At 38.9% G+C, this 21,149-nt stretch overlaps 1 protein-coding gene and 1 long non-coding RNA gene across 2 annotated transcripts in view; one reads left to right on the top strand and one right to left on the bottom strand.

Moving 5' to 3' along the window:
• The window catches only part of lyrm2 (LYR motif containing 2), a 360,856-nt gene that overhangs the window by 278,683 nt on the left and 61,024 nt on the right, over positions 1-21,149 (bottom strand). The gene's annotated exons all lie outside the window — the stretch shown is intronic.
• Positions 17,972-19,198, top strand: LOC144010752 (uncharacterized). Its single transcript, XR_013281330.1, has 5 exons — positions 17,972-18,360; positions 18,501-18,547; positions 18,639-18,680; positions 18,766-18,799; positions 18,875-19,198. It is a non-coding gene; the product is annotated as an uncharacterized LOC144010752 (long non-coding RNA).

The following is a 21,149-nucleotide window of genomic DNA, read 5'->3' as shown; positions in this document are numbered from 1 at the left end:
TTACATTTTTTGTACAAAATACCGTATGTGGGGTATTTTTTTTTTATGCCTCAAGGTCTAGGTGGCGCTGCATATATAACTGAATGTTGTCATCGAGAAAACTTCAGGCCTTGAAGATAAACATACATGTCAAGTTTGGGATTTTTTGGATCATGTACCGGGGAGTTATCAAGCATAACCTTTTTCAGTGCGAAACTCAAATTTTGATGCCCCACCCTCATCATATAGTATTTCGAAAAGTCAAGATTTTTCCCCCTGTCGTTGGCTCAGGTCTTGACATGGTCCAGGTCAAGTCTTTACTCAGTCGGACGAAACGTGTAGGAGAAGTGGGCAAAAGTATGCCCCCTGTAAATATGCAAAAATCATCAAAAATGGGACATTCAAAAATTCGTAGCTCACTTCCTGTTCATTTTAGCATATGGGTCCAAGAGACTTTTTTTTGTAGGTCTTGGGCTCCCTCATACACCTAAAAATATTTGTCGTTCTTGCTTAAACGTACAACCGGGGCTGCTTCATTAAAGATTTCTAGGGGGCGCTATTGAGTCATTTTTTTTAAAAATACCACAATCAACAATAAAATATTGCTCATTTTACCAGGACAGACGTGTGTGCCAAGTTTCATGAGTTTCTGTGCATGTTTATACCCTCAAAACTGGCGTTGTTTTCTTGGCGAACAGCGCTTAGCCACGCTCACAGCAATTCACAAAAACTCACAAACTTCGTGTTGTGACATCATGAAGGCCGAATCCCTCATCTGAGCAAATATGAGGTAGGTCCAGTTAACGTGTTTGGAGAAAAACGTAGAAGAAAATTTGTAAGAAAAAAAATTGCCACTAGGTGGCGCTATCAGTAAGGTGAAATATAAGTTCGTAGATTTCTTTAGGGCTGGACTCTCATCAAATGTGTGAAAGTTTGAGAAGATAGGATCATCTCGGTCAAGTTAATGCAGCTTTTATTTTCACGAAAAATCTTCAGACTTTGCGTCACCGTAGCGGCCACGCCCTTTGGCGAAAAGTTACAATATTCGGTGTGGGGCATGATCAACATCTTAAGGCTTTTCTGACCAATTTTCAAATGGATCCCTTCAACAAGCTCAGCACAGTAGCTAAAAACGTAAAGTATGACATTTATTGTAACCACTAGGTGGCGCTATATGTATAACTGAATTTTATCATATAGATGTTTTCAGGCCGTGACTATTACGTTGCCTGAGAAGTTTGAGATTTTTTGGAGCTTGAACATGGGAGTTATTAAGCATTTGCTCTTTCTGGACAAATGAAATTTTAAAGGCAATATTTGATGCCCCGCCCCCGTCATATAGTATTTCAAAAAGGCAAGATGTTTTGCCCAGTTGTTCTCTCAGGTCTTGAGATGATAAATGCCAAGTTTGAAGTAAATTGGATGAAAAATGTTTGCAAAGGGGGAAAAAGCATGACCACAGTGAATGTGCCAAAATAGGCCAAAATTGGACATAAAAAAATTCATAGCTCACTTCCTGTACATTTTAGCTACATGGTCCCAAGAGACTTTTTTGTGCGTCTCGGGGTGCTACACGTGCCTGCCAATTTTTGTTGCTCTAGCTCAAACGTGCCGGGCTTGGTTTTTATTTTTCTACGCTAGGGGGCGCTATCGAGTCGCATTGTTATGACGACTTAATAATATCAAATTTTTCGCCGGGCCTGAGGAGTGTGCAAAGTTCGGTGAGTTTTCGTGAATGTTTAGGTACCCAAAATCGCGATCGTTTGCGGAGAATAAAGAATAATAATAATAACTAGAGCTGCGAGCAGCTATAAAGGGCCCTCGCAGCCCGGGCCACGTTGGAGTCCTTGCACGTTGGGGTACTTGCACGTTAGGGTACTGGCACGTTGGGGTACTGGCATATTGGAAGCAAAATTTCTTTGAAAATGGCATAATAAACGTTTACATGTAGAATATTTTTTTGCCAGTGTGTGTGTCAAGCTCAACGGGTTTTGGTGATTGTTAAGACCTGCAAAAATCAGCGTCCTTTTTTATTTTTAGGCAATGAGTTGCCCTGATTGGTATTTTTTTGTAAAAGTGTATATACACATCATCGCTCGTTGTACTCATTGCACAATGTTACTTTTATTGTCCAAAGGGGCAATCAAAAATGAATAAAACAAAATGGAAACGTACATACGTTTGGATCGGTGTGAAGCCAGTGAACAATTTGAGTGGTGGAAACTAAAAGAATATTCATAAATGACTTAGTTATCACACTTAGAATGAGTGTACATTTTTTGTACAAAATACCATATGTGGGGTATTTTTTTTATTTTTTATATAAGCCTCAAGGGCTAGGTGGCGCTGTATTTATAACTGAATGTTGTCATAGAGATACCTTCAGGCCTTGATTATAAGCATACATGTCAAGTGTGGGATTTTTTTTGTGGAGCATGTACCGTGGAGTTATTAAGCATATCCTTCATTCACGATATTGCTTTTAATGTCCATAGAGGCTATCAAAAATAAATAAAAATATATATATGTTTGGATAAGTCTGATGCCAGTGAACATTTTGAGTGGTGGAAACTAAAAAAATATTCATAAATGACTTAGTTATCACACTTAGAATGAGTGTACATTTTTTGTACAAAATACCGTATGTGGGGTATTTTTTTTTCATGCCTCAAGGGCTAGGTGGCGCTGCATATATAACTGAATGTTGTCATAGAGATAACTTCAGGCCTTGACGATAAACATACATGTCAAGTTTGGGATTTTTTGGAGCATGTACCGGGGAGTTATCAAGCATATCCTTTTTCATTGTGAAACACAAATTTTGATGCCCCGCCCTCATCATATAGTATTTCGAAAAGTCAAAATTTTTCCCCCTGTCGTTGGCTCAGGTCTTGACATGGTCCAGGCCAAGTCTTAACTCAGTCGGATGAAACGTGTAGGAGAAGTGGGCAAAAGTCTGCCCCCTGTGAATGTGCAAAAATCGTCAAAAATGGGACATTCAAAAATTTGTAGCTCACTTCCTGTTCATTTTAGCATATGGGTACAAGAGACGTTTTTGTAGGTCTTGGGCTCCCTCATACACCTAAAAATATTCGGCGTTTTTGCTTAAACGTACAACCGGGGCTGCTTCGTTAAAAATTTCGAGGGGGCGCTATTGAGTCATTTTTGTAAAAATAGCACAATCAACAATAAAATATTGCTCATTTTACCAGGCCAGATATGTGTGCCAAGTTTCAGGAGTTTCTGTGCATGTTTAGACCCTCAAAACTGGCGTTGTTTTCTTGGCGAACAGCGCTTAGCCACGCCTACAGCAATTCGCGAAAACTCACAAACTTCGTGTTGTGACATCATGAAGGCCGAAACCCTCCTCTGAGCAAATATGAGGTAGGTCCAGTTAACGTGTTTGGAGAAAAACGTAGAAGAAAATTCGTAAGAAAAAAAATTGCCACTAGGTGGCGCTATCAGTTAGATGAAATGTAAGTTAGTAGATGTCTTTAGAGCTGGACTCTCATCAAATGTGTGAAATTTTGAGAAGATAGGATCATCTCGGTCAAGTTAATGCAGCTTTTATTTTCACGAAAAATCTTCAGATTTTGCGTCACCGTAGCGGCCACGCCCTTTGATGAAAAGTTACAATATTCGGTGTGGGGCATGATCAACATCTTAAGGCTTTTCTGACCAATTTTCAAATGGATCCCTTCAACAAGCTCAGCACAGTAGCTAAAAACGTAAAGTATGACATTTATTGTAACCACTAGGTGGCGCTATATGTATAACTGAATTTTGTCATATAGATGTTTTCAGGCTGTGACTATTACGTTGCCTGAGAAGTTTGAGATTTTTTGGAGCTTGAACATGGGAGTTATTAAGCATTTGCTCTTTCTGGACAAATGAAATTTTAAAGGCAATATTTGATGCTCCGCCCCCGTCGTATAGTATTTCGAAAAGGCAAGATGTTTTGCACAGCTGTTCTCTTAGGTCTTGAGATGATAAATGCCAAGTTTGAAGTCAATTGGATGAAAAATGTTTGCAAAGGGGGAAAAAGCATGACCACAGTGAATGTGCCAAAATAGGCCAAAATTGGACATTAAAAAATTCATAGCTCACTTCCTGTACATTTTAGCTACATGGTCCCAATAGACGTTTTTGTGCGTCTCGGGATGCTACACGTGCCTGCCAATTTTCGTTGCTCTAGCTCAAACGTGTCGGGCTTGGTTTTTATTTTTCTACGCTAGGGGGCGCTATAGAGCCGCGTTGTTATAACGACTTCATAATATCAAATTTTTCGCCGGACCTGAGGAGTGTGCAAAGTTTGGTGAGTTTTCGTGAATATTTAGGTACCCAAAATCGCGATTGTTTGCGGAGAATAAAGAAGAAGAAGAAGAAGAAGAAGAAGAAGAAGAATAATAATAATAATAATAACTAGAGCTGCGAGCAGCTATAAAGGGCCCTCGCAGCCCGGGCCACGTTGGAGTCCTTGCACGTTGGGGTACTTGCACGTTAGGGTACTGGCACGTTGGGGTACTGGCATATTGGAAGCAAAATTTCTTTGAAAATGGCATAATAAACGTTTACATGTAGAATATATTTTTTGCCAGTGTGTGTCAAGCTCAACGGGTTTTGGTGATTGTTAAGACCTGCAAAAATCAGCGTCCTTTTTTATTTTTAGGCAATGAGTTGCCCTGATTGGTATTTTTTGTAAAAGTGTATATATACATCATCGCTCGTTGTACTCATTGCACAATGTTACTTTTATTGTCCAAAGGGGCAATCAAAAATGAATAAAACAAAATGGAAACGTACATACGTTTGGATCGGTGTGAAGCCAGTGAACAATTTGAGTGGTGGAAACTAAAAGAATATTCAGAAATGACTTAGTCATCACACTTAGAATGAGTTTACATTTTTTTGTACAAAATACCGTATGTGGTTTTTTTTTTATATAAGCCTCAAGGGCTAGGTGGCGCTGTATTTATAACTGAATGTTGTCATAGAGATACCTTCAGGCCTTGATTATAAGCATACATGTCAAGTGTGGGATTTTTTTTTGGAGCATGTACCGTGGAGTTATTAAGCATATCCTTCATTCACGATATTGCTTTTAATGTCCACAGAGGCTATCAAAAATAAATAAAAATATATATATGTTTGGATAAGTCTGATGCCAGTGAACATTTTGAGTGGTGGAAACTAAAAGAATATTCATAAATGACTTAGTTATCACACTTAGAATGAGTTTACATTTTTTGTACAAAATACCGTATGTGGGGTATTTTTTTTTTATGCCTCAAGGGCTAGGTGGCGCTGCATATATAACTGAATGTTGTCATAGAGATAGCTTCAGGCCTTGACGATAAACATACATGTCAAGTTTGGGATTTTTTGGAGCATGTACCGGGGAGTTATTAAGCATATCCTTTTTCAGTGCGAAACACAAATTTTGATGCCCCGCCTTCATCATATAGTATTTCGAAAGGTCAAGATTTTTCCCCCTGTCGTTGGCTCAGGTCTTGACATGGTCCAGGTCAAGTCTTAACTCAGTCAGATGAAACGTGTAGGAGAAGTGGGCAAAAGTCTGCCCCCTGTGAATGTGCAAAAATAGTCAAAAATGGGACATTCAAAAATTCGTAGCTCACTTCCTGTTCATTTTAGCATATGGGTCCAAGAGACTTTTTTGTAGGTCTTGGGCTCCCTCATACACCTAAAAATATTCGTCGTTCTTGCTTAAACGTACAACCGGGGCTGCTTTGTTAAAAACTTCTCGGGGGCGCTATTGAGTCATTTTTGTAAAAATAGCACAATCAACAATAAAATATTGCTCATTTTACCAGGCCAGATGTGTGTGCCAAGTTTCATGAGTTTCTGTGCATGTTTAGACCCTCAAAACTGGCGTTGTTTTCTTGGCGAACAGCGCTTAGCCACACCCACAGCAATTCGCGAAAACTCACAAACTTCGTGTTGTGACATCATGAAGGCCGAAACCCTCATCTGAGCAAATATGAGGTAGGTCCAGTTAACGTGTTTGGAGAAAAACGTAGAAGAAAATCCGTAATAAAAAAAATTGCCACTAGGTGGCGCTATCAGTTAGATGAAATATAAGTCAGGAGATGTCTTTAGGGCTGGACTCTCATCAAATGTGTGAAATTTTGAGAAGATAGGATCATCTCGGTCAAGTTAATGCAGCTTTTATTTTCACGAAAAATCTTCAGACTTTGCGTCACCGTAGCGGCCACGCCCTTTGGCGAAAAGTTACAATATTCGGTGTCGGGCATGATCAACATCTTAAGGCTTTTCTGACCAATTTTCAAATGGATCCCTTCAACAAGCTCAGCACAGTAGCTAAAAACGTAAAGTATGACATTTATTGTAACCACTAGGTGGCGCTATATGTATAACTGAATTTTATCATATAGATGTTTTCAGGCCGTGACTATTACGTTGCCTGAGAAGTTTGAGATTTTTTGGAGCTTGTACATGGGAGTTATTAAGCATTTGCTCTTTCTGGACAAATGAAATTTTAAAGTCAATATTTGATGCTCCGCCCCCGTCATATAGTATTTCGAAAAGGCAAGATGTTTTGCCCAGCTGTTCTCTCAGGTCTTGAGATGATAAATGCCAAGTTTGAAGTCAATTGGATGAAAAATGTTTGCAAAGGGGGAAAAAGCATGACTACAGTGAATGTGCCAAAATAGGCCAAAATTGGACATTAAAAAATTCATAGCTCACTTCCTGTACATTTTAGCTACATGGTCCCAATAGACTTTTTTGTGCGTCTCGGGGTGCTACACGTGCCTGCCAATTTTCGTTGCTCTAGCTCAAACGTGCCGGGCTTGGTTTTTATTTTTCTACGCTAGGGGGCGCTATAGAGTCGCGTTGTTATAACGACTTCATAATATCAAATTTTTCGCCGGACCTGAGGAGTGTGCAAAGTTCGGTGAGTTTTCGTGAATATTTAGGTACCCAAAATCGCGATTGTTTGCGGAGAATAAAGAATAATAATAATAATAATAATAATAATAATAATAATAATAATAATAATAATAATAATAATTTTTACAAAAACAATAGGGACCTCGCAGCGGTCGCTGCTCGGGCCCTAACTAGAGCTGCGAGCAGCTATAAAGGGCCCTCGCAGCCCGGACCACATTGGGGTCCTTGCACGTTGGGGTACTTGCACGTTGGGGAACTTGCACATTGGGGTACTGGCACATTGGAAGCAGAATTTCTTTGAAAATGGCATGATAAACATGTGGACTTTTTTTTTTTTTTTTGCCAGGTGTGATGAGTGTGTCAAGCTCAATGGGTTTTGGTGATTGTTAAGATCTGCAAAAATCAGCGTCTTTTTTTTTATTTTTAGGCAATGAGTTGCTCTGATTGGTATTTTTCGTAAAAGTATATATACACACATCATCGCTCGTACTCATTGCACAATGTTGCTTTTATTGTCCATAGAGGCGATAAAAATAAAAAATAAAAATAAATAAAAAATACGTATGTTTGGATCGGTCTGATACCAGTGAACATATTGAGTTGTGGAAAGTAAAAGAATATTCATAAATGACTTAGTTATCACACTTACAATGAGTTTACAATTTTTGCAAAAATACCGTAAGTGAGGCATTTTTTTTTATGCCTCAAGGACTAGGTGGCGCTGTATTTATAACTGAATTTTGTCATAGAGATACCTTCAGGCCTTGACTCTAAATATACATTTCAAATATGGGATTTTTTGGAGCATGTACCTGGGAGTTATTAAGCATAGCCTTCATTCACGATATTGCTTTTAATGTCCATAGAGGCTATCAAAAATACATAAAACTAAATAACAAAAATATGTATGTTTGGTTAGGTCTGATGCCAGTGAATATTTTGAGTGGTGGAAGGTAAAAGAATATTCCTAAATGACTTAGTTATCACACTTAGAATGAGTTTACATTTTTTGTACAAAATACCGTAAGTGGGGTATTTTTTTTTCATGCCTCAAGGGCTAGGTGGCGCTGCATATATAACTGAATGTTGTCATAGAGATACCTTCAGGCCTTGACGATAAACATACATGTCAAGTTTGGGATTTTTTGGAGCATGTATCGGGGAGTTATTAAGCATATCCTTTTTCAGTGCGAAACACAAATTTTGATGCCCCGCCCTCATCATATAGTATTTCCAAAAGTCAAGATTTTTCCGTCTGTTGTTGGCTCAGGTCTTGGCATGGTCCAGGTCAAGTCATAAGTCAGTCGGATAAAACGTGTAGGAGAAGTGGGCAAAAGTATGCCCTCTGAAAATGTGCAAAAATCGTAAAAAATGGGACATTCAAAAATTCGTAGCTCACTTCCTGTTCATTTTAGCATATGGGTCCAAGAGACTTTTTTGTAGGTCTTTGGCTCCCTCGTACACGTAAAAATTTTCGTAGATCTTGCTTAAACATACAATCGGGGCTGCTTCGTTAAAAATTTCTAGGGGGCGCTATTGAGTCATTTTTATAAAAATAGCACAATCAACAATAAAATATTGTTCATTTTACCAGGCCAGATGTGTGTGCCAAGTTTCATGAGTTTCTGCGCATGTTTAGAACCTCAAAACTGGCGTTGTTTTCTTGGCGAACAGTGCTTAGCCACGCCCACAGCGATTCGCGAAAACTCACAAACTTCGTGTTGTGACATCATGAAGGCCGAAACCCTCATCTGAGCAAATATGAGGTTGGTCCAGTTAACGTGTTTGGAGAAAAAATGTACAAGAAAATTCGTAAGAAAAAAAATTGCCACTAGGTGGCGCTATCAGTAAGATGAAATATAAGTTCGTAGATGTCTTTAGGGCTGGACTCTCATCAAATGTGTGAAATTTTGAGAAGATAGGATCATCTCGGTCAAGTTCATGCAGCTTTTATTGTCACGAAAAATCTTCAGACTTTGCGGCACCGTAGCGGCCACGCCCTTTGGCGAAAAGTTACAATATTCGGTGTTGGGCATGATCAACATCTTAAGGCTTTTCTGACCAACTTTCAACTGGATCCCTTCAACGAGCTCAGCGCAGTAGCTAAAAACGTAAAGTATGACATTTATTGTCACCACTAGGTGGCGCTATATGTATAACTGAATTTTATCATATAGATGTTTTCAGGCCGTGACTATTACGTTGCCTGAGAAGTTTGAGATTTTTTGGAGCTTGAACATGGGAGTTATTAAGCATTTGCTCTTTCTGGACAAATGAAATTTTAAAGACAATATTTGATGCCCCGCCCCCATCATATAGTATTTCAAAAAGGCAAGACTTTTTGCCCAGTTGTTCTCTCAGGTCTTGAGATGATAAATGCCAAGTTTGATGTGAATTGGATGAAAAATGTTTGCAGAGGGGGAAAAAGCATGACCACAGTGAATGTGCCAAAATAGGCCAAAATTGGACATAAAAAAATTCATAGCTCATTTCCTGTACATTTTAGCTACATGGTCCCAATAGACTTTTTTGTGCGTCTCGGGGTGCTACACGTGTCTGCCAATTTTCGTTGCTCTAGCTCAAACGTGCCAGGCTTGGTTTTTATTTTTCTACGCTAGGGGGCGCTATAGAGTCGCGTTGTTATGACGACTTCATAATATCAAATTTTTCGCCGGGCCTGAGGAGTGTGCAAAGTTTGGTGAGTTTTCGTGAATGTTTAGGTACTCAAAAATGCGATCGTTTACGGAGAATAATAATAATAATAATAATAATAATAATAATAATAATAATAATAATAATAATTCGAACGAAAAACAATAGGGACCTCGCAGCGGTCGCTGCTCGGGCCCTAATAATAATAATAATAATAATAATTTTTACAAAAACAATAGGGACCTCGCAGCGGTCGCTGCTCGGGCCCTAATAATAATAATCCGATCGAAAAACAATAGGGACCTCGCAGCGGTAGCTGCTCGGGCCCTAATAATAATAATAATAATAATAATAATTTTTACAAAAACAATAGGGACCTCGCAGCAGTCGCTGCTCGGGCCCTAATAATTCGAACGAAAAACAATAGGGACCTCGCAGCGGTCGCTGCTCGGGCCCTAATAACTAGAGCTGCGAGCAGCTATAAAGGGCCCAAGCAGCCCGGGCCACGTTGGAGTCCTTGCACGTTGGGGTACTTGCACGTTAGGGTACTGGCACGTTGGGGTACTGGCACGTTGGGGTACTGGCATATTGGAAGCAAAATTTCTTTGAAAATGGCATAATAAACGTTTACATGTAGAATATTTTTTTTGGCAGTGTGTGTCAAGCTCAACGGGTTTTGGTGATTGTTAAGACCTGCAAAAATCAGCGTCCTTTTTTATTTTTAGACAATGAGTTGCCCTGATTGGTATTTTTTGTAAAAGTGTATATATACATCATCGCTCGTTGTACTCATTGCACAATGTTACTTTTATTGTCTAAAGGGGCAATCAAAAATGAATAAAACAAAATGGAAACGTACATACGTTTGGATCGGTGTGAAGCCAGTGAACAATTTGAGTGGTGGAAACTAAAAGAATATTCATAAATGACTTAGTCATCACACTTAGAATGAGTTTACATTTTTTTGTACAAAATACCGTATGTGGGTTTTTTTTTTTATATAAGCCTCAAGGGCTAGGTGGCGCTGTATTTATAACTGAATGTTGTCATCGAGATACCTTCAGGCCTTGATTATAAGCATACATGTCAAGTGTGGGATTTTTTTTGGAGCATGTACAGTGGAGTTATTAAGCATATCCTTCATTCACGATATTGCTTTTAATGTCCACAGAGGCTATCAAAAATAAATAAAAATATATATATGTTTGGATAAGTCTGATGCCAGTGAACATTTTGAGTGGTGGAAACTAAAAGAATATTCATAAATGACTTAGTTATCACACTTAGAATGAGTTTACATTTTTTGTACAAAATACCGTATGTGGGGTATTTTTTTTTTATGCCTCAAGGGCTAGGTGGCGCTGCATATATAACTGAATGTTGTCATAGAGATAGCTTCAGGCCTTGACGATAAACATACATGTCAAGTTTGGGATTTTTTGGAGCATGTACCGGGGAGTTATTAAGCATATCCTTTTTCAGTGCGAAACACAAATTTTGATGCCCCGCCTTCATCATATAGTATTTCGAAAGGTCAAGATTTTTCCCCCTGTCGTTGGCTCAGGTCTTGACATGGTCCAGGTCAAGTCTTAACTCAGTCAGATGAAACGTGTAGGAGAAGTGGGCAAAAGTCTGCCCCCTGTGAATGTGCAAAAATTGTCAAAAATGGGACATTCAAAAATTCGTAGCTCACTTCCTGTTCATTTTAGCATATGGGTCCAAGAGACTTTTTTGTAGGTCTTGGCCTCCCTCATACACCTAAAAATATTTGTCGTTCTTGCTTAAACGTACACCGGGGCTGCTTTGTTAAAAACTTCTAGGGGGCGCTATTGAGTCATTTTTGTAAAAATAGCACAATCAACAATAAAATATTGCTCAATTTACCAGGCCAGATGTGTGTGCCAAGTTTCATTAGTTTCTGTGCATGTTTAGACCCTCAAAACTGGCGTTGTTTTCTTGGCGAACAGCGCTTAGCCACACCCACAGCAATTCGCGAAAACTCACAAACTTCGTGTTGTGACATCATGAAGGCCGAAACCCTCATCTGAGCAAATATGAGGTAGGTCCAGTTAACGTGTTTGGAGAAAAACGTAGAAGAAAATTCGTAAGAAAAAAAATTGCCACTAGGTGGCGCTATCAGTTAGATGAAATATAAGTCAGTAGATGTCTTTAGGGCTGGACTCTCATCAAATGTGTGAAATTTTGAGAAGATAGGATCATCTCGGTCAAGTTAATGCAGCTTTTATTTTCACGAAAAATCTTCAGATTTTGCGTCACCGTAGCGGCCACGCCCTTTGGCGAAAAGTTACAATATTCGGTGTGGGGCATGAACAACATCTTAAGGCTTTTCTGACCAATTTTCAAATGGATCCCTTCAACAAGCTCAGCACAGTAGCTAAAAACGTAAAGTATGACATTTATTGTAACCACTAGGTGGCGCTATATGTATAACTGAATTTTATCATATAGATGTTTTCAGGCCGTGACTATTACGTTGCCCGAGAAGTTTGAGATTTTTTGGAGCTTGAACATGGGAGTTATTAAGCATTTGCTCTTTCTGGACAAATAAAATTTTAAAGGCAATATTTGATGCCCCGCCTCCGTCATATAGTATTTCAAAAAGGCAAGATGTTTTGCCCAGTTGTTCTCTCAGGTCTTGAGATGATAAATGCCAAGTTTGAAGTCAATTGGATGAAAAATGTTTGCAAAGGGGGAAAAAGCATGACCACAGTGAATGTGCCAAAATAGGCCAAAATTGGACATAAAAAAATTCATAGCTCACTTCCTGTACATTTTAGCTACATGGTCCCAATAGACTTTTTTGTGCGTCTCGGGGTGCTACACATGCCTGCCAATTTTGTTGCTCTAGCTCAAACGGGCTTGGTTTTTATTTTTCTACGCTAGGGGGCGCTATCGAGTCGCATTGTTATGACGACTTAATAATATCAAATTTTTCGCCGGGCCTGAGGAGTGTGCAAAGTTCGGTGAGTTTTCGTGAATGTTTAGGTACCCAAAATCGTGATCGTTTGCGGAGAATAAAGAATAATAATAATAATAATAATAATAATAATAATTTTTACAAAAACAATAGGGACCTCGCAGCGGTCGCCGCTCGGGCCCTAATAATTTTTACAAAAACAATAGGGACCTCGCAGCGGTCGCTGCTCGGGCCCTAATAATAATAATAATTTTTACAAAAACAATAGGGACCTCGCAGCGGTCGCTGCTCGGGCCCTAACTAGAGCTGCGAGCAGCAAAAAGGGCCCTCGCAACCCGGGCCACGTTGGGGTATTTGCATGTCGGGGAACTGGCATGTTGGGGTACTGTTTCATAGGAAACCGTCTAAATTGTAAATGTTTTTGTCATGCTTTGTGTTTGCAAAGTTTCATGGAAGGCCAAAAATGATGCACAATGAAAATAAAATCAAAATGGATTGGCACATGGCTATAGAATAATTTTTTGAGGTATTAGGCTGATAGGTATGCCTCCCAATATTCACACATCTAGCTGAACCATATAATCGGATATACTTCAAAAAAATATCGAGACGGCGCTATTGAGCCATTTATTACAAATTGCACAACAAATTATAAAATATTCATGTTTGTAAGAGATCTGATCTGTGTGCAAAATTTTGTGAGTTTTTGCCCATGTTTACTCTCAAAAAAATTTTTCTTTGCAAACAATGCATCGCTACAGCAAAGGGGTTTGACAAAATAAAATAATTCAATAACTTTTCATCTTAAATATCTTAAGATGAAACATGCCAAAGAATGAACACGATGTGATAAGTTTTGCAGAAAATATGACCCCTATAAAAGGCCCCAAAAAGTGGCTACAAATACCAAAGTAAATCAAAATGTCAGACTTCCTGTTTGGTTTAGCATTTGGTTCCAAGAGACTTTTTTTTGTACATCTAGGGCTGTTACATATGTCTACAAATTTTCGTAGCTCTAGCTGCTTCGTACAAATGGGAATGCTTCTTTAAGAACAATTTTTTTCCTTTGCAAACAGTACATGTAATGACAACAGCGTGCGACGAAATACAAAGCTTTCAATAACTTTTCATCTTCAAAATCTTAAGATGAATCACACCAAGTTTGAAGATGATCGGATAAACTCTGTAGGAGGAGTTTGTTAAAATGAGACCCCTAAGAAATGCCCAAAAAAATGGCAACACGTTCCAAAGTAAATCAAAATGGCGGACTTCCTGTTGGGGTTAGCATATGTTTCAAAAAGAGTTTTTTGTACCTCGAGGCCTGTTACATATGTCTTCAAATTTTGGTAACTCTAGGTAAAACGTACAACCGGGAATGCTTCGTTAAAGAGGAGTTTTTTAGCTCAAAATGTGATGCCCGGCCCCTGGGGGACTTCCTGTTGGGTTTAGCACATAGCAGCAAGAGACTTTTTTGTACATTGTGGGCTGTTACACATGTCTACAAATTTTCGTAGCTCTAGCTGCTTCGTACAACTGGGAATTCTTCATTAAGAAGAATTTTTTTCCTTTGCAAACAAGTGCATACCACGGCAACAGCGTGCGACGAAATAAAAAGCTTTCAATAACTTTTCATCTTCAACATCTTAAGATGAATCACACCAAGTTTGAAGATGATGGGATAAATTCTGTAGGAGGAGTTCGTTAAAATAAGACCCCTATGAAATGGCCAAAAAAATGGCAACACGTTCCAAAGTAAATTAAAATGGTGGACTTTCTGTTAGGTTTAGCACATGGTTCAAAAAGAGTTTTTTGTACCTTGAGGGCTGTTACATATGTCTTCAAATTTTGGTAACTCTAGGTGAAACGTACAGCCGGGAATGCTTCTTTAAGTAAGAATTTTGAAACGCAAAATTTGATGCCCGGCCTCTGGCGGACTTCCTGTTGGGTTTTGCATATGGCAACAACAGACTTTTGTGTAGATCATAGTCTGTTACATATGTGTACCAATTTTCGTAGCTCTAGGTTAAACGTACAACCGGCAATACTACGTTTAGTAAGAATTTTGAAACTCTAAATTTGATGCCTCACCCCTGTCATATAGTAGGTCAAAATGTTTTGATTTTTTACCATGATGTTGTCCCAGGTGTTGAGATGGTACAGCCCAAGTTTGAAGTCAATCGGGTTAACCGTGTAGGAGAAGCGGACAATAGTATGATCCATATAAATGTGCAAAACTGGGCCAAAATTGGACATTCAGAAGATCATACCTCACTTTCTGTCTATTTTAGGGTACACACATCAGAGGTTTTTGTTCATCGGGATGTGCTACAGGTGCCACACAATTTCCATAGCCGTCGGACAATCGTAGCGGGCCAGGGATCTGTTTAACCTATGTAGGTGGCGCTATGGAGCCATTTTTCTGTTATCACCTATGGCGACTTTAAAATATCAAATTTTTCGCCAGGCCTGACGTGTGTGTAAAGTTTGGTGAGTTTTCGTTCATGTTTAGTGTCTCAAAAATGTGATTGTTTGCGGAAAAGAATAATAACAAAGAAAAAGAAGAACTAGAGCTGCGAGCAGCTATAAAGGGCCCTCGCAACCTGGGCCACGTTGGGGTACTTGCACGTCGGGGTACTGGCACGTTGGGGTACTGTCAAATAGGAAACCATCTAAATTTTAAACGTTTTTGCCATGCTTTGTGTTTGTAAAGTTTCATGGAAAGGCCAAAAATGATGCACAATTAACAAAATAAAATCAAAATGGATTGGCACATGGCTATATAGAATACTTTTTGAATATATTAGGCATGCCTGCCAATATTCACACATCTAGCTGAATCATATAATCGGAAAGACTTCATAAAAATGTCTAGAGGGCGCTATTGAAGCATTTATTGCAAATTTAATAAGAAATCTCTAAAATATTCATGCTTATGACAAGCCTGATGTGTGTGTAAAGTTTCATGAGTTTTTGCACATGTTTAGACCAAAAAAAAAAAAGCAGCATTTTACTTGGCAAACAATCCATCGCCATGAAACAGCGCACGACAAAATAAATAACTTTCGATAACTTTGTATCTTAAACATCTTAAGATGAAGCACACCAAGTTTGAAGACAGTCGGATAAATTTTGTAGGAGGAGTTCGTTAAAAATGACCCCTAAAAAAGGCCACAAAAAATGGCTACAAATCCCAACGTAAATCAAAATGGCGGACTTCCTGTTTGGTTTAGCAGATGGTTCCAAGAGACTTTTCTGTACATCGTGGGCTCTTATGTATGCCTCTAAATTATCATAGCGCTAGGTGAAACGTACAACCGGGAATGCTTTGTTAAAGAGGAGTTTTTTACCTCAAAATGTGATGACCGGCCCCTACGGGACTTCCTGTTGGGTTTAGCACATGGCACCAAGAGACTTTTTTGTACATCGTGGGCTGTTAAATTTGTCTCCAAATTTTCGTAGCTCGAGCTGCTTCGTACAACTGGGAATGCTTCATTAAGAGGGAATTTTTTCCTTTGCAAACTGTGCATGCCACGGCAACAGCATGCGACGAAATAAAAAGCTTTCAATAACTTTTCATCTTCAACATTTTAAGATGAATCACACCAAGTTTGGAGATGATCGGATAAACTCTGTAGGAGGAGTTTGTTAAAATAAGACCCCTATGAAATGGCCCAAAAAATGGCAACACGTTCCAAAGTAAATCAAAATGGCGGACTTCCTGTTCGGTTTAGCATATGGTTCAAAAAGAGTTTTTTGTACCTTGAGGGCTGTTACATATGTCTTCAAATGTTGGTAACTCTAGGTGAAATGTACAGCCGGGAATGCTTCATTAAATAAGAATTTTGAAACACAAAATTTGATGCCTCGCCTCTGGCGGACTTCCTGTTAGGTTTAGCATATGGCACCAACAGGCTTTTTTGTAGATCATAGTCTGTTACATATGTGCACCAATTTTCGTGGCTCTCAATTAAACGTACCACCGGCAATGCTTTGTTAAGTAAGAATTTTGAAACTGTAAATTTGATGCCCCGCCACCGTCATATAGTATGTCAAAAACTTCAGATTTTTTACCATGATGTTGTCCCAGGTGTTGAGATGGTACAGCCCAAGTTTGAAGTCAATCGGGTTAACCGTGTAGGAGAAGCGGGCAAAAGTATGACCCCTGTAAACGTGCAAAAATGGGCCAAAATTGGACATTCAAATACTCATACCTCACTTCCTGTCTATTTTAGGGTACACATATCAAAGAGGTTTTTGTTCATCTGGATGTGCTACAGGTGCCACACAATTTTCGTAGCCATAGGACAATCGTAGCGGGACAGGGATCCGTTAAACCTATGTAGGTGGCGCTACAGAGCCATTTTTCTGTTATGTATGGCGACTTTAAAATATCAAATTTTTCGCCAGCCCCGATCTGCGTGTAAAGTTTGGCGAGTTTTCGTTCATGTTTAGTGCCTCAAAAATGTGGTTGTTGGAGGAGGAGGAGGAGGAGGAGGAGGAGGAGAAGAAGAAGAAGAAGAAGAAGAAGAAGAAGAAGAAGAAGAAGAAGAAGAAGAAGAAGAAGAAGAAGAAGAAGAAGAAGAAGAAGAAGAAGAAGAAGAAGAAGAAGAAGAAGAAGAAGAAGAAGAAGAAGAAGAAGAAGAAGAAGAAGAAGAAGAAGAAGAAGAAGAAGAAGAAGGAGAAGGAGAAGGAGAAGGAGAAGGAGAAGGAGAAGGAGAAGGAGAAGGAGAAGGAGAAGGAGAAGGAGAAGGAGAAGAAGAAGAAGAAGAAGAAGAAGAAGAAGAAGAAGAAGAAGAAGAAGAAGAAGAAGAAGAAGAAGAAGAAGAAGAAGAAGAAGAAGAAGAAGAAGAAGAAGAAGAAGAAGAAGAAGAAGAAGAAGAAGAAGAAGAAGAAGAAGAAGAAGAAGAAGAAGAAGAAGAAGAAGAAGAAGAAGAAGAAGAAGAAGAAGAAGAATAATAATAATAATAATAATAATAATAATAATAATAACAACAACAACAACAACAACAACAACAACAACAACAACAACAACAACAACTTCAGGAACAATAGCTGCCGCCGCTGCTCGGGCCCTAATAATTCTTACAAAAACAAGAGGGACCTCGCAGCGGTCGCTGCTCGGGCCCCCCTAATGAAAAGAATTGGAAAAGGAACATAAACAGTCTATAACAACGAGCATTTTTTAAGAAATTAAGCAGACCAGGAATGAAATAAATAGTTTGACAACCCAAAATATAAAGAAAAAAATAATGTTCCTTAACTCTTTGACCGCCATCAACGTTTAAAAACGTTCAGTATAATCCTAGGATTGGCCGCCATAGACGTTAATTGACGTCTACTATGTTTTTTTATGGAAACGGGTGGAGGAAAGCCTTGGGCAGCTGTGCTCCAAGTATCAAGCCGATCGGCTTACTATAATGGGTATTCCTGGCCACTAGATGGCTGTGATGAGTCTTTTGGACAAGATCGGTTAGGAGACAACAGTAGAAGAAGAGAGGCTGAGCTAGAGTGTTGAGGGGGAGAGAATGGCTAACTTGGCAAAGGGAGTCAAAAAAGGCTACAGATGGTAAGCAGCTCACGCTTGATCCTTATTTTCAAAGCTCAAAAGCATCGACCAGTGCTCAAGAGCACAGTGATGACGAGGTTAAGTCATAGTTGAAGCGGTGACGCGGCCGTTTCGACCACGTCCTAAGGCCCCACCGGCTAGCGATGCTAATAACGTCCTAAGGCCCCACCGGCTAGCGATGCTAACACCGGAGAAAAGTGGTGCACAACCGAGCACGTCTGCACAGATGACGTTTCATCGGACGATGACGACTACTATGGGTCCGATGCAAGACAGTCTTCCAAAGAACGTGAAGGTAAGCGCTAACGTGCTAAGAGATTGCTAGTAAGATTATTTTCCTAACTTTCTCGGGCGATCTGCTAGCAGCGTGTGTAAATGTGCTGATATACACTAAAACATCTATTACCTATACAAACGTGAATGTATATTTTATAGATCGTGCTCACAGCAACGTCCGACCGCTGGTTCTGCGACAAAGAAAGGTAAAAAAAAAAAAAAAAAACGTTTTCAATACACCGCAACAATAAAAGGAAAGTCTTTCGATAGTATTGTAATTGTATATGTTTCTTTCAGCTCCTACCCAAAGTGACCCTTCTCACATTGAGCAGAACAAAGGTAAAATAATAATAAAAAAAAAAAAAAAAGATTCTCCACAGCACTAATAAAATATTTGATGGTAAATGTCTTCTATAATTTACAGAATGTGCATCAACCAATACATCCAAGAAAAAAAGGTAAACATGCACACACACACACATTGTATCACAGTGCTCTAAAATAATATATGATATTGAAATGTATATTTGCAGATCCCAAAGTCTGGCTGGCATGAAGTGGATGAATTCGGCTGGCAGCCAACCATCTTCCCCTTTGCTGCAAAACCAGGACCAAGGGATGCTGCAGCAGAGCTGAATTCCCACCTGCCAGCTGACATCCTGGAGCTCTTCATCACGGATGAACTTCTCCAGCACATCGTTCATCATACCAACCTCTACGCAAATCAGTCCATGCAGAAGCAGACTGACAAAAACTGTTGCGCACGTGTAAATAGTTTGCAAAGAGTTTTCCAAATTGTTTGTTCGGATTGCTACTGTTGCATGTAAATAAACTGTTATTTTGCAATAAAAAAACATTTTTTATTGTTGGGGTAGTGTTTTATAGAAGTTTAGGTGTTTGTAGAATCACTCATGCAAAAAAAAAAAGTGCCAAATTCACTAGAGTGCATGAAATAACATCGTTTCACAAAAAGCTTGATTTCTCCGGATTTTGGAAGAAAATAAAGGATTTGGGTGAAACGAAGCTGTTTTCTATTGTTGATTACTGAAGATCCGAATAAGGTAGAAACAAACTTTTTTTTAGATGAAAGATGAGACTTCAATCTTTCATTTGGTAGTATCTGCGTTTCCATAGTCCTAACACAACATTTTCTGTGGAGCTTGAAAGATCGGTAAAATTCTGTAAATCAGCTGGCAGTATGGGGTTACCTTTTCCGAAAATGGCTGGCAGTCAAAGAGTTAAACAAAAATATCACGAAGGTGGATCTAAATCGCAGAAAATACTAGCATGGAAATTGAAAAAGAAGGTTTTTGAAAATACAGTAACAAAAATTAAAGACCCCAGGACACAAAATATAAAAAAGAAATTACAAGATATTCATAAAGCGTTTGAATCATTTCATAAATCATTGTATTCAAAAGTCCAGGGAGGTAATGACAAAGAAATTGATAGTTTGCTACACTCACTGAATCTCCCAACTCTGACTGAAGAGCAAAGAAAACTGACAGCAGATATAGCAGAAGTTGAACTTGAGAAGGCCATTGGTCGGTTAAAGTCGAACACCTCACCAGGTTCAGACGGCTATACAGCTCAGTGGTATAAGGAATTGAAAACAGAGCTATGCCCTATACTACTTTCAACATTTAACTGGGTTATGAAGAAGGCACAAATACCACCAAGTTGGAAAGAGGCAATTATTACAGCAATACCAAAGGAAGGCAAAGACAAAATTGAGTGCAGCTCATATAGACCAATTTCAATTCTCAACACAGATTATAGGTTATTCACCACTATAATAGCTAGGCGGATGGAGGAATTTTTACCACAGCTGATAAATAATGACCAAACGGGCTTTATAAGAAACCGGCAGACACACGATAATATACGTTGAACTCTTCATGTTACAAATCATTTACAAAAGAACACAATGGAAGCATTACTCATAAGTGCTGACGCTGAAAAAGCTTTTAATTCTGTCAGATGGAACTTTCTTTATAGAACATTGGACAAATTTGGGTTTAATGACTCAATCATTCAACTTATTGAGGCATTATACACTGGCCCAACTGCAAGAATAAAAATGAATGGTTACTTGTCAAACAGTTTTGGGCTGGAAAGAGGCACACGGCAGGGTTGCCCATGCTCCCCACTTTTATTTGCATTGTGTCTAGAAACTTTAGCCCAATCTATAAGACAAAACACACATATAAAGGGTGTAACAGTCGGTGGCAGGGAACATAGGTTGGCCTGCTATGCAGACGACATTTTGATTTACTTGGGACAGCCTACTATCTCCCTTCCCAAAGTTATGCAACAATTTGAACAATACTGGCTATCTGGATATAAGATAAATATAAATAAAACTCAAACACTTTCATACAATTATTATCCACCAGTGGAGATAACTACTAAGTATCCTATGAAGTGGCAAGCTGAATCCTTGAAATATTTGGGCATCATAATCCCGAAAGATCAGAAAAAACTTTATGAATATAATTATATTTCACTGAGTAGAAAGTTAATGAAGATTTGAAACGGTGGAATTTAATTCCCTATTTATCATTATATTCACGGATTGAATCAATCAAAATGGTTGTCTTACCAAGACTTATTTATCTTTTTCAGACTTTGCCAGTAAGGGTTGATCAAAACCAATTTAACGAATGGGACAAAATGATATCAAGATATGTATGGCAGGGGAAAAAAATCGAGGGTGTCTTTTAAGACTTTGCAATTAGCAAAAGAGAAGGGAGGATGGGGCCTCCCATCTTTGAAGAATTATTATAGGGCGGCACAGATGAAGGTGTT

Source organism: Festucalex cinctus, chromosome 21 (genome assembly GCF_051991245.1).
Source record: "Festucalex cinctus isolate MCC-2025b chromosome 21, RoL_Fcin_1.0, whole genome shotgun sequence".
In the NCBI taxonomy this organism is placed as follows: Eukaryota; Metazoa; Chordata; class Actinopteri; order Syngnathiformes; family Syngnathidae; genus Festucalex; species Festucalex cinctus.
Note: the sequence above shows the minus strand (reverse complement) of the source record. Positions and strands in the feature narration are given on the sequence as shown.